At 38.0% G+C, this 12,610-nt stretch overlaps 1 long non-coding RNA gene across 1 annotated transcript in view; it reads left to right on the plus strand.

The window, feature by feature from the left end:
* Window positions 1–12,610, plus strand: part of LOC149912676 (uncharacterized) — a 50,817-nt gene that overhangs the window by 32,728 nt on the left and 5,479 nt on the right. The window contains exons 2-3 of the long non-coding RNA XR_016461430.1: window positions 8,540–8,641; window positions 11,135–11,218. This is a non-coding gene — a long non-coding RNA (uncharacterized LOC149912676). The remainder of the gene's footprint in view (window positions 1–8,539; window positions 8,642–11,134; window positions 11,219–12,610) is intronic.

Consider the following 12,610-nt stretch of genomic DNA (forward strand, 5'->3'; position numbering starts at 1 on the left):
TCCTACTGCCTGATTTTTGAAACAGCAAATTCAGGAACTGTACAGTCCTATCTGGCCTCTGCCAGAGGACCCTATTGAAAATTTAGCAAGAATGTACTGATGCTGCTTTGTGTTTGTTTTGTGATTACAAGGAAGATGCCAGTCTTCAGGGCTGGCATTTTAACAGCTGTAGTTAGTGCTAAAAAACAATATCAAGGAACAGAGAGAACACTGGCAAGTCTGGTCCTTCATTTTATTCCTTTTCAACAAAGCTTTCTAAGGCAAGCAGATTTTCCATGGATAAATATGCATTTTAGGGTTATAATTACAGCATTGCATAGGAGTATGGCCTTCAAAATTTAGAGGTTTGCATTTGATCCACATGATTGTTTATGCACAGTTGTTTTATCCTTAAAAAAAAGCCATACATTTAAACTAAAAGACAAACTGTAATGTGAAATTACTGTTTGCTTCCTTCTGTGATCTGAAATTACCATACAAGTTCAGTGACAATTACAGCATTCTGGCTGTCAACTAGCTGTTTAGGCCATGACTGGGAGGCTGGAGACCCTGGGGAACCTTATCTCTGCAGTGTAAATGAGATGCATATGATGTCAATGTTGTAAAGGTTAAACCTGAGCTACAATGCAGCAGAGACCTGTTCTCAGATTTAACCTACAGGGAAACATTTATGATGTTCTCTGTCTCCAATTTATTTTAATAACAATAATAACACTTTGCTATTAACCGAAGTAATCCTTTTCATGTAAAGATCTCAAAGCACTTTCTACATGAGAACAAATTTTCACCACACCCTAATGAGAATGAGAAACAGTATTTTACCTTCTTGAAATTTTTCCTTATTAAACATGCCCTTACTTTAATATTAGGAGCTTTAAAAGAGCATGAGAGTTTGTATTTTTATATTCACATTTTTACCAGCTTTGAACTGGATGTAGTCCTGAAATGCTTTTGCATCTAGAAGTTGAGATGGACCTTTTCCTGTAATAATGACAGAAAATCTTTCAGACAACGTTAATAAAAGAGAAAACTAAATCTTCATATACGTGATAAAATGAAGAAGAATTATTTGGGGACCAGATTTTGATTATTTATTTATTTATTTATTTATTTTCATTTTTACATGCTGAACTTCAGGTTAGCTTAATGGTAGGTAGTTTTTAAATACACAGCTTTTCAGGGAAAATATTCATGTAATTCAAAATATTTCAAAAATACAGTACTAGGTATTTAAAATCCTGCTGGAGTGCATAGAGAAGTAACAGTATGCTGACAAAAATGTAGCCTATTTGCAGAGGTGAAAGACTAACCTTTGCAATTTAGGGGAAAATTATTCTTGTCAATTTTTGCTTCTTTTTCTCTCTTTTTTGCCTCTAGACACAGCAGGATAACATCTGTTCTCAGATAGGAGACAGAAATTTGGCCTATAATTCATGTATACAAAAACCATTCACGTATTCCCAACTGAAATATTTTCCTTGGACAGAAAGTCAGAGTGCTTACTGCCAATGTGAGGTAGAACTCTGTGTGGGGTTTTGAGGTAAAATGTAAATTCCTGAAACATCCTCTATGCAGCCCCTCAGAGGGATTATTTTATTCTATTGCCTGACTAACACTGATTACTGCTTATTGGTAAAAGGAGGAAAGGAGGACTCAGCAGACATGCTTTCCCTTCCCTTCCCTTCCCTTCCCTTCCCTTCCCTTCCCTTCCCTTCCCTTCCCTTCCCTTCCCTTCCCTTCCCTTCCCTTCCCTTCCCTTCCCTTCCCTTCCCTTCCCTTCCCTTCCCTTCCCTTCCCTTCCCTTCCCTTCCCTTCCCTTCCCTTCCCTTCCCTTCCCTTCCCTTCCCTTCCCTTCCCTTCCCTTCCCTTCCCTTCCCTTCCCTTCCCTTCCCTTCCCTTCCCTTCCTTCCATCTTTCTCTCTGCTCATGAGAAAACTTAACTCTCTTTCCTACTCTGGCAGTCAAACCTGAGATATCTTAAGTCTCTGTTGCATGTTATAGGTGGGCTTCTTAATTTCTCTTGCTGAATCATATATCTTATTAGTCCATGCTGGTTATATTTTTCATTAAAGGCGATTAAGGAGGTTCTATTGCCAAGAATGGAGGAGTTTAGTGTTGAAATGAAGAAATAAACTGTTGAGGCTTGTTCATTCCCATTAAATACAATTTCCCACATTTGGATGTTAGTTCACATTTGAGTTTTGCAATAGAGAAGTAGGGTCAGCAGGTAGTGTGATAATTCCCTCTTTGGCCTCCTTCTAAGGAAGGAGGAGGCTTGTGAACAAAGCTGATGGTTTCGAACTTCATGAGAACCTAGACTAGGGAGCCAAGAAAAGACGTGTAAGGGAAAACAGGAGTGGCTAGGATAATATAAGATCCATCAACAAAAGCACCAAATTGTGCTACTGCCTCACCTGGGTTGCTTGTTACACAGTACTTCTTGCTTTCTGGTTCTTCCTTTCCATGATATGGAGAATCAAATCTTTTTGTTGTTTTTTTGTCAAATTTTTTTGCTTTGTTTTGTCACTCTTGGATATGAATGAGATTCTGCAATGGCAAATGAAAGCCTTTACTGAGTTCCCTGTCAATTTCTTCTTTTAATGTGAATATGCACTGGCACAGGATAAAATTAACTTCAGTGAAGAGACCCTGACCTCTGTTTAAATCCCATCTAAGCTTCTACTTCCTCTTCAAATACTCTGCAAGGAAGAGAATTACACACGTTAGTCATATGATGAGCACAGTTAGGCTGGCACAGTTTCCCTAAGAATGAAGACTAAAGGTTTCACTTGAAAATTGTCTGTGTCTTAAAAGATATTCTCCTGCTTCACTAAGTGTCAGGTTTTATTCAGGCTTCTTTATAGTCAGTGATAGTTGAAAATACATGATCACAACTAATGATCTTTCCTGGCCTTAGAAGTCTACAAATTTATGATAATACACTGAGGTTGGACACAGCTGAACAGATCCTTTAACATTATCCAGGTCCCAGTGAGATTCAGTAACTGCTAAACTTCTTTCTTGTACTTCTGGACATTAATCTTTACTCTTTGTAATTGTTTCTTAGATGTCTGAAGAAAATCATTTCACTCCCTGCTGTTTATTTCCTTTTCAGTTTGGCAGGCGTTCAGGTCTTTCTTCATTTTGTTTGCATACAAGTGTGCAGACATAAAATCACCCACACAACATGTGACTTAAAATGGTAGAATGAGATTACCATTTCTTATGGTAATTCTGCTCTTTTGTAACATAATTGTAAATGCAAAGATTGCTGAACTGAAGTACTAAATCTTAGAATTAGGTGGGATTTGCTGGCAGAAATAGGTCTTTGCTTTTGTTGCCTTTTCTCTTGGGGAACATATGGATGATTAGATTCCCTGACATGGCTGAGTGTCAGTCATCATAGAGGAGCTTGCCATTTCCTCACTGCCAGCCTAGGAGTGTGAGGGTTATCCTGGTGGAGCCCCATATGCTTTGGGTAGCCAGGGGCATGGAAATCTTTGAAATAGTATGGGTGTTTGATGCAAAATTTGAGAAGTTTCTGGTCTCTTTTTGGGTCAGGGCCTTATGTTCCCATGCTGGCAATGCACCAATTTGCTTTAATACTTGTTGTGCTCATATGTGACCTACAGATACAGGCCTTTAGTTTTCCTGCAGGCAAGTATTTCATTCAGTTTTATTGATTTTCAGTCTTATCCACTTCTCTTATGTATGTGTGTTGTGAAAAACTAAAATACTAAAAAGCACCACTAAAACACATATTGTTCAATGCAGGGCATGAAGAACAGTTTGTTCCCCACTTCTCTTTGTCTGTATTTGCAAGGAATGTTGCTGTGACTAAATCAGAAGTTGGAGTGTAGAATGGCTCATCATACCTGCATTTGAAGGCATGCTTCTCTGAATGCTATAATAAAGCCTCTCCTCTTTGTTTACAGTTCTCAAGTGACTGATTTTATCTGCTTTTAAAGTGCATCTGATGGCCTAGACTATCCTTAAGTTGTAGTCCATTCTGTTTCCTTGATACTGATGGCATAATTGAATGATTCATTCAGAAGTGAATCAGATGCTATTAGCTTGTTCTTCAAATAGAACCCCTTTCACACGAAAGGTTAAGCTGTGGAATTTTCCTCAGCTGAAGATTTCTTGACTGTGACAAAGAGCATAATTGTGTCCTTGATGCTTCTTTTCATCTCCACACTAAAAATGAATTGAACAGGCTCGTTTGCTTTAATTTGCAGAGTTTTATGTAACTCTTTTGTAGATGTCTTAGCTTATGCTAAGAAATTAAAACTACACATCTATACAAGCACATGTATATGCTTATATATGTGTATGTATACATACACATGCATACTTAAAAATAATTCCATAAGGTAGCAGGGAAAAAACATATGGAGTGCATTTCTTGTTATCTTGGGCTTCAATATCAACAGGAAACTTCCCAGCAAGTCTTGAATAACAGGAGGTGGCATGCAGTGAAGGTCTGTCTACATTTATGGATCAGGACTACAGACAAAAGTATGCAAGAGAGAATTTGGCTGTGGTTTAATGCACCTTTCTTTCCACTTGGCACTGAATTGTTCTCTTGTAATATTTTTGTTTCGATCTGCCTCTGTTTGAAAGTTGAAACACATGTTTGGAAATAGTAACCTGATGCTGGAACTGTTTACTATGTCTCACATAATTTCTGTAAGTATGTTTGTTTTGTTTCTAATTCAGTGTATTAACAGCAGAAATAACAAAGGCGAAATTCTAGATCTCTATTTAGACTAAAGAAACTTCCAGAAAGCACTTCTAGACATAACTGAAGCGCAAATAAAACAGTAGGGTTAATGCTATGGGAAGGCATTCTTACTGCCTTCTATGCACTGCCCTTAAATGCCAGCTAAAAGCCCTCAGTAAGTTTTGCCTGAGAAAGCTTGTTTTTACTGTGGAACACGTACATTGACAAAACCAACAGAGGTGAACCTCCAAAAGACTATTTATGTGACCTGTGCAATGGTCTCAGATTGCTTATGAATGCCTTATATATCTTAATAATCTTAGGATAGATGAGAACTACAGATCTCTAAAAGGTTCATAAAAATAGGAAAACATAAATCATCTAGGTTCATTATTTTGTTACAAATTCAGAGCGATTTTAATCAAGGTTCATGTAAATTCATTATGTTCAGTGAAGTTTGGAGGTCTTGGGGCTCTACACAGAAATTGGAAGTAGTTGTGAGGTGCAAACATATCTGATTACTCATCTTTATATATCTTCTGAATCCATGCCTTTTTTTTTTTTTTTTTTTTTAACTTTTCACCATACAGTTAGGGATTAGCTGCAAATTTGAGAGTTTGAATTTTAATTTAATGTAAGCTAATAATCTATATTAGAACAAAATGAGCACAAAGTACTCTTTAAAACCACTCAGGGTATTGCTGGGGACTTAAAAAGGAGTACTTGAATTTCTTTTTTTGTGTATCTCAGCTCTAAGATATGGATTAAATGTTGATATTTCCATTAAGAAAAGATATTAAAACAAAGAAAAAAAAGTAGAAAAGTTAACTTTGCTTCAAATTAAAGTATTCAAAATTCTAGTTATTCTCCAAATTGTGAGAAATATTACAGAATCATCAAATGGCTAGGGTTGTAAGGGACCATAAAGATCACCCAATTCCAATCCCCTTGGTGGAGACAGGGCTACTACTAACTAGACCAGGTTGCCCGGGCCCTATCCAACCTGGCCCTGAATGTCTTCAGGGATAGGGCACACACAATTTCTTTGGGGAACATGTTCCAGCACCTCATCATGCTGAGAGGAAAATTTCTTCTTAATATCTAATCAAAATCTCTCCTCTTTTAGTTTAAAACCATTCTCCCTTGGTTCCGTCACTATCAGACCATGTAAAAAGTCAGTCTTCCTCCCGTTTATAAGTTCCCTTCAAGAAGTGGGAGGCCACAAGGAGGTCTCCCTGAAATCTCCTTCAATCTAAACAAGCCCAGCTTCCTTAACCAGTCTTTGTAGGATAGGCCTCTGCTCATCTTTGTGACCCTCCTCTGGACTTCTCTAAAAGTTCTGTCTTTTTTCTGCTGGAGACTGCAGATCTGGACATTGTCCTCCAGATGAGGCCACATAAATGGAAAGTAGAGGGGAGCAGTCACCTCCCTCACACTGCTGATCACCCTCTTTTGATGCAGCCTGGGATGCCTTTGGAATTTTGGTCTACAAGCACACACTACTGGCTCATTTCCAGCTTTTCATCCACCAAGAGCCTCAAGTCCTTCTCTGGAGCTAATCTCAGAAAGCTTTTCTCCCAGTTTGTACATGTGTCTAGGATTGCCCTGACCCAAGTGCAGTACATTGCACTTGGCTTTCTTTAACCTCATTATGTTCATGCAGGCCCACTTTTCAAGTCTGTCCAGGTCCCTTTGAGTGGCATTCCTTACTTCAATTGTATTTACTGCATGGCTCAGCTTGGTGTCACCTGCAGTCTTACTGAGGGTACACTCAAGCCCACTGTCTGTGTCTTTGATAAAGATGTTTGTCTCATCCCACTTAGTGGATTTAGAGGGAGGTGAACCTTTTTCTACCTCCTGAGTCATGTCTCCCCTAGTTAATGGGTTGCTACCACAATGGAGTCATCCAAGACTCAGAGAAATAACACATATCAATTTATTGAGAGCATTCTTAACAACAAGTAACAACAGCTACTTGGAGGTAAAATTGGCTAATTGGGTAATTGTGATTAATAAGCGTTACACATAAGATAATGTTAGGAGACAGCTACCAGAAAGAATAAAGTAATAAAAGAAGATATAGAGAAAAAATAGAAAATGGGGGAAAAAGGGGAAGCAAGACAGACAGACAGATATACAAGCACAGTAAAGTAAAGCGGTTCAGCACTCCTTGAGCCAGAGATGTCTTGATGTCAGATGCTGATCTTCAGTAGTGATGGGTCATCAGAGGTTGTGTTGTTCAGTTGATGACTACTAACAATAGGACAAGGTCTTACTTACAGTCCAAAGTGACTGAGTGAACTCTTTTGGAATGACAGCTTTTGGTTTTGGGATCTCAGCAGGAACTCCTTTGTTCCTGTCTTCCAGGCCTTGCAAATGGAAGTCAGCATATAAGAGAAAGCAGGAAGACGCCAGCTCATAGCTTGCCTTCACAGGATGCAGTGGTTATCACCTCCCAGTCTTCTGTATCAAGCTGGTTTCATTTACTCCTGGACCAAGTCTTCAGCCAGTAAACACACTTAGGCCCTCCCACTCGAAAGCAAACAACTCCAAAGAGATTATTTCAAATGTAAAATTGTCCACAGTGATGTTGATTGCCTCATTTTGATTTGAGACACTCCTCACCAACCTCAGACAATGTTGAAGGATACTGGTCCCAAGACAGACCCATGGGGGACATCTCTCATAAACAACCTTCAGCCAGGTAAAACTGTTGGCCACAACTCTCTAGCTGCAATCTTCCAACCAAATCTTTATCTACTGAAAAGTCCACCCTTCAAATCTTTCTCTTTCCAATTTAGATATAAGAATGTGGTGTGGGTCAGTGTCAAAGGCCTTGCAGAAGATATATCTCTTCCTATACCAGGTGTATCATACCTCACACATTGATAAACTGTTCTCATCTGTCAAGCATGTTTTACTTTACTTTTTAGTCCTTTTTTTTCTTCTTTTTTTTTCATTGCTGGATAAATAACTCCCTCAACATTTTTCAGTGTCCTGTACTCATTTGTCTCTGAGGTGAATGTGAGGATTAATATGTCAGCAATACTTGCATAAGTGCAAAGAAGATTGGACCTGCTTTACCACTCTTTTTTTTATGATATATCAAAGGACTGTAATGCCTTCAATGCATTTGAACATGTGTTCTCTACTCCCACTTGTAACAAACTGTTTTATTTAAAGATCTTTTGTAGATAAAAGAAAGATCAAAACATTGTTTTTTAATCTCTAGATCACTCCACAGATGTACATATCCAGATCTTTATATGAGGTATGAGTGTTAAATACTAACATCCCTGTCATAGCTGGTGAACTTTTTAAACATGACTTTATGATACACTGCAGGCGTGAGTGGGACTGGACCGGTCAGCTGAATGACTATCTTATTTTACATTGTGCACTGAATGCTTGCCTTTCACATTTTATTTCCTCACTAAGTAAGCTGAAGAGCAGAGCCTCACAACAGCACAGTACGATGCAGTGCCCCATAGTAGCATCTCAGACAAGCTGGCTAGCTCTCTGGTAGCCACATACTTGCATCAGTGCTGAGCCCTGAGAGAAGCTCATTAGCCCCTATGGTCCGCTCTCATGCAGTTGCTTGCCTCCAGCTAGCAACCTCAGAGCTAATGTGGATGACCTTGCTTCATGCTGCAATTTGTTACATGGACGTATCCTGACTGAGGAATCTTAGCACTCTCCGGGTCTGTCTCTCTATCAGCAAGTGAAATCTGTCTTTCTGTTCAGTAGAGTAATTTCTGGAAATGACTGAGAAAATTGTGTCTGTGCTTGCCTATTTTTTTACCTGTTTATTTTCAGAAAATCTGAGTTGCAGTTAGCTGAGGCTCCCCACCCCAGTGTAAATCCAGCAAAATGGAGACAAAACACTGTGGAAACCCAAAACCCCTCCATAATGCAGCTGTGAGTATTTATGATAATCTAAACTTTATGCTACAGAATATGGCTGTCCTTTTCTAAAATCAAGGGATTTGACCTTCTGGTTATGTTGCTGGCATGAAATATATCTTATTAAAAAAAAAAGAGAGAGAGAGAGAGAAGAAAATGAGAAAATGGAGAGATTTTAAATAACAAGAGACACAGTTGCTGACTTTGCCAGAAAAATGCTGTGCTAATGTGTCCCCTCCAAAGCTGTTCTTCCTGACTCAGAACAAGGAAGGTGAGGCAAGGGTATGAGGAAAGGGAAAAAGAAGGGGAGATATCTAAGCTCGATATCTGTAAGATCAAAATTTTTTTTTTCCTTTAAGAATCTCCATTTATAATATGCAGTCAGCTTGTTTCTTTCTTAAGAACACAGTTAAATATGCCTAGCAGATCTTGTGACTGAAAGAAGAGCACTTGAGTTCACATAAGGAACCTGTATCCAAAAGACAAAAAAATGTGGTGGGTACATGGAGCTGCTCTTCTATTTGCTGATAGAGTATTTTAAATACAGAATTAAGAATTGAGGAAAACTGTTCGTAACTTTACGCAGGCGAAAGGATCACTGGAAAATGAGGCAGCTTGAGATGGCTGAACTGCAAACAGAGAGAGCCATTTGAGGAAAGATGGAGCAGAGTGTGGGTATTTGTCACTGAAAGCATAATCTCCTTCATCTTTCTTCTGGCTTCGAGGTGCTTTATCCTACCTCTTTTTCTGTCACAATGGGTTGTTCATAGTCTCGGAGTAAAGTATTTATTTTGGAATTAGCTAGGAGATCCATGAAGAGTAGACTCCAGAAGCATGATACAAATCCCTGCCCTCAAATCTTCCAGGAGATAGTCTAAGCAATGAAAAACAATTCCAAAATATCTAGCAGGAGTTTTGAATGCATTGGTAGATATTAAAATATGAGAAGATTCTGGATTTAACCTAGCAAAAACACTCTTCTTTGTCCTACAACAATTTCACTGCTATATCAAACAAGCCATTGGTAATGATCGAATCTACAGAAAGCAGGTTAAAATTTAATGTACTGGAAAATATACTTTTTTTTTTTTTTTTAATGTTTCTTTACAATATGGTCTGATAGCAACACTGCTGTAGAGAAGCTAGTAACCTATGATCCTGGTATCCTAGAAAACTCAGAGGTTCTTCAGGCTTCCTATGCTGCCCAAGCTCACTGCAACCCAACACCCATGTCTTCACAGATTTAATTCCCTGGAATAAACCTAGCCAGCTCGTTCATATGTAAATCCACCCCATTTAGCAAAGGCAACAAGATAGAAATGAATTCTAGCAACAACCTTATGGACATAATATTAAAAATCTTCAAGATTTTTAATTAAAAAATATTCAAAATATTCAAGAGCAAATGGGCACAAATTACAACATATAAGATTCCATACACACATCAAAAAGCACTCCCGTGCTGTGCAGATGACAAAGCACTGGCAAAAGCTGCCCATGGAGGCTGTGCAGTCTCCTCCTTGGAGACTTCTGAAAGTCATCTGAAATTGGTCTTGGACACCCTGCTCTGGGGGTCCCTAGGTGTCTCTGCTTGAGCAAGAGCTGGGCTGGGTGGTCACAGAGGTCTTTCACAACCTTGGCCATGCTGTCATTCTGAGTTTGTGAAATGAGTTTTCTAGCTGGAGTTTTTGTGGTTTTTTTTTTCCTTTTTTTTTTTTTTTTTTTCTCCTGCCATTCTGAAAAACAAAGGAGTAGGTTAGATCAGTGCAAATATCCTAATGCAGATGCAGCTATACTTATATAAAGAAGCTCTTATAACTTAAAAAACAAAACAAACCTAGGACAGCAACAACAAACCAATTAAAACTACAATCCTCACTTTGCTTCTTGTGGGGTTAGAAGTAGGTAAGTCAGAGGGAAGTGAAGAAGCCTTAATTTGCATATCAAGAAGAAAAATAAGACGTGGATGGGGCATCGAGGTGAAGAAATAGGACTTGTAGGGAAAAGAATATAAAAGGAGAGAAAACTCAAGGAGCCTCTAAAAATGTAACAGAGAATCCTTATCATCAAGACCAAAATCTTGTAAAGCTCTCCTTTCCTCATATAAAGTCAGCTGCTCTGCTATTGCTATTTCTGCTGCAGGGTTTCATCTTCCCCGTACTTTGGGAGTAGCAGCTGTCTTGGAGCAGTTCTGCTGAGAGGAGCTGAGCAGCAGCCATTAAAGAAAATTAACTCAATTACATCTAAGAAACTGTATGTTCCAAGAGCTGGGAAGCACTGATGGACAATCAAAGTAGGTGCTCCTCAGATGTTGGAGATGTGGAACACTCTGGAAATAACAGATTTTGAACTACAGTGACATGAAGATTGTATGCAAAAGATTTCTCAAAATTAGGGGCTCTTTTTTAGGATGTTTTTTAGATTAATTATTAGTATAAATGCAGTGCAAACATGATCAAAGAGATTTAACTTTTGGTCACGAAGGCAAACATTTGTATATTTTTTAAGGATTCCCTCACTTTTGGACTTTTGGTAATGGCAGACCCCAGTGACTGGATTCATCAACCATAGGAAATATTTCCAGAAGCAAAGGTATGTGCATACTTTTGTAGATTAGAAGAATCTGTAGACTCCGTAGCCTCCTAATTGTAACTTTTTTAGATGTTCTGTGGAGGAGGTGGATGGCATTATCATCTACATACCTGAGATCTACCAGAGCAAAATGTAGCATGACATATATAAAAATAATGAAAATATAAGAATTGAAACAAATTATTTGCTCAGTTTTTCCAATCAGTGAATCAATCCAACTTTTATTGATGGAAGTCAGAGCAGCTGTTGCCCAAAGTAGTAGTGGCTATTCACCTTATTACACTCATCTATCATTATAATTTTTTATTTTTTCTACTCTTCTGCTTTATTCCTATCTGTGGCTCTGGTTGATAGTAGGAATGAAATGGCTCTTCTAGGTGTATACAAAGACTTCAGTCATATCAGCACATGTCATCTGCTTTTTTTCTGAAAGTAGGACATTGAGGTGCTGGAGCAGGTCCAAAGAAAGGCCAAGATGATTTAGTGGAGAGTTGTTAGATTTAGGGCAGTATGGTTAGGTTATAGTTGGACTCGATAATGTTTAAGGTCTTTTCCAACCTGAGCAATTCTACGATTCTATTATTCTCAGTGTGATCCTTGGTATTCTTTTTTAGAGCTGAACATGCTTGTGGAAGTAGATTCAGAGAGAGGAAAGTCAGATGATGAACACTTCATGTTAAATTACGGTTTTGAATATCAATACCATTTTATTTGATATCATAAATGTTTAGAAATTTTGCATTTAATGCACTTGCACTTCAAAAGGTTTCTATGGATGGAGTTCATGGGCACTGGCCATATTTTTTAAAACACTATCAGCAGAAACTTGCTTATCATAAAAAAAAAAAAAGAAAGAGCATTGGGAGCACTGTAATTTTTTAATAATTATCAGAAACTTGTGCTTCCTTTTGGCTTGGAAATAGATTTTATAGGGAAGCTTTTATTTATTTATTTATTTATTTATTTATTTTTAAATAAAATCAAGGAGATGTGCCACTCAGCTTCAAAAAAGTTACAACCATGCTTATAAAGTACCCATGCAAACATGCCAAGGAGAGCTCTTCCTGTATTTCCAGTCTAAGAATCCAGGTGGAAAGGGGTGAAAAAAGGCTGTCCAATCTGGAAGTTGTTTTGTTTTACAACCTAATGTGAACTGATGCACTGAAAGGACCTTACAACTAAGTTCATGTATGGAATATTTTAACATGAAAAGTCTAAACATAAAATAGTGTTAGATTATAGTAAATATATATATACAGATAGCTGTGGACTTATGAAATGGAGAAGTACAAAGACTCCTGACAGACATATAGTTTATTTTAGCAGCACTAGATTCACACATCATCTGCTTTCCACATATGTTTAAATAATCTTCAATTATCCACAAAAATC

The sequence above is a fragment of the Phasianus colchicus genome, chromosome Z (genome assembly GCF_987193195.1).
Source record: "Phasianus colchicus chromosome Z, bPhaCol1.hap1.1, whole genome shotgun sequence".
NCBI lineage: Eukaryota > Metazoa > Chordata > Aves > Galliformes > Phasianidae > Phasianus > Phasianus colchicus.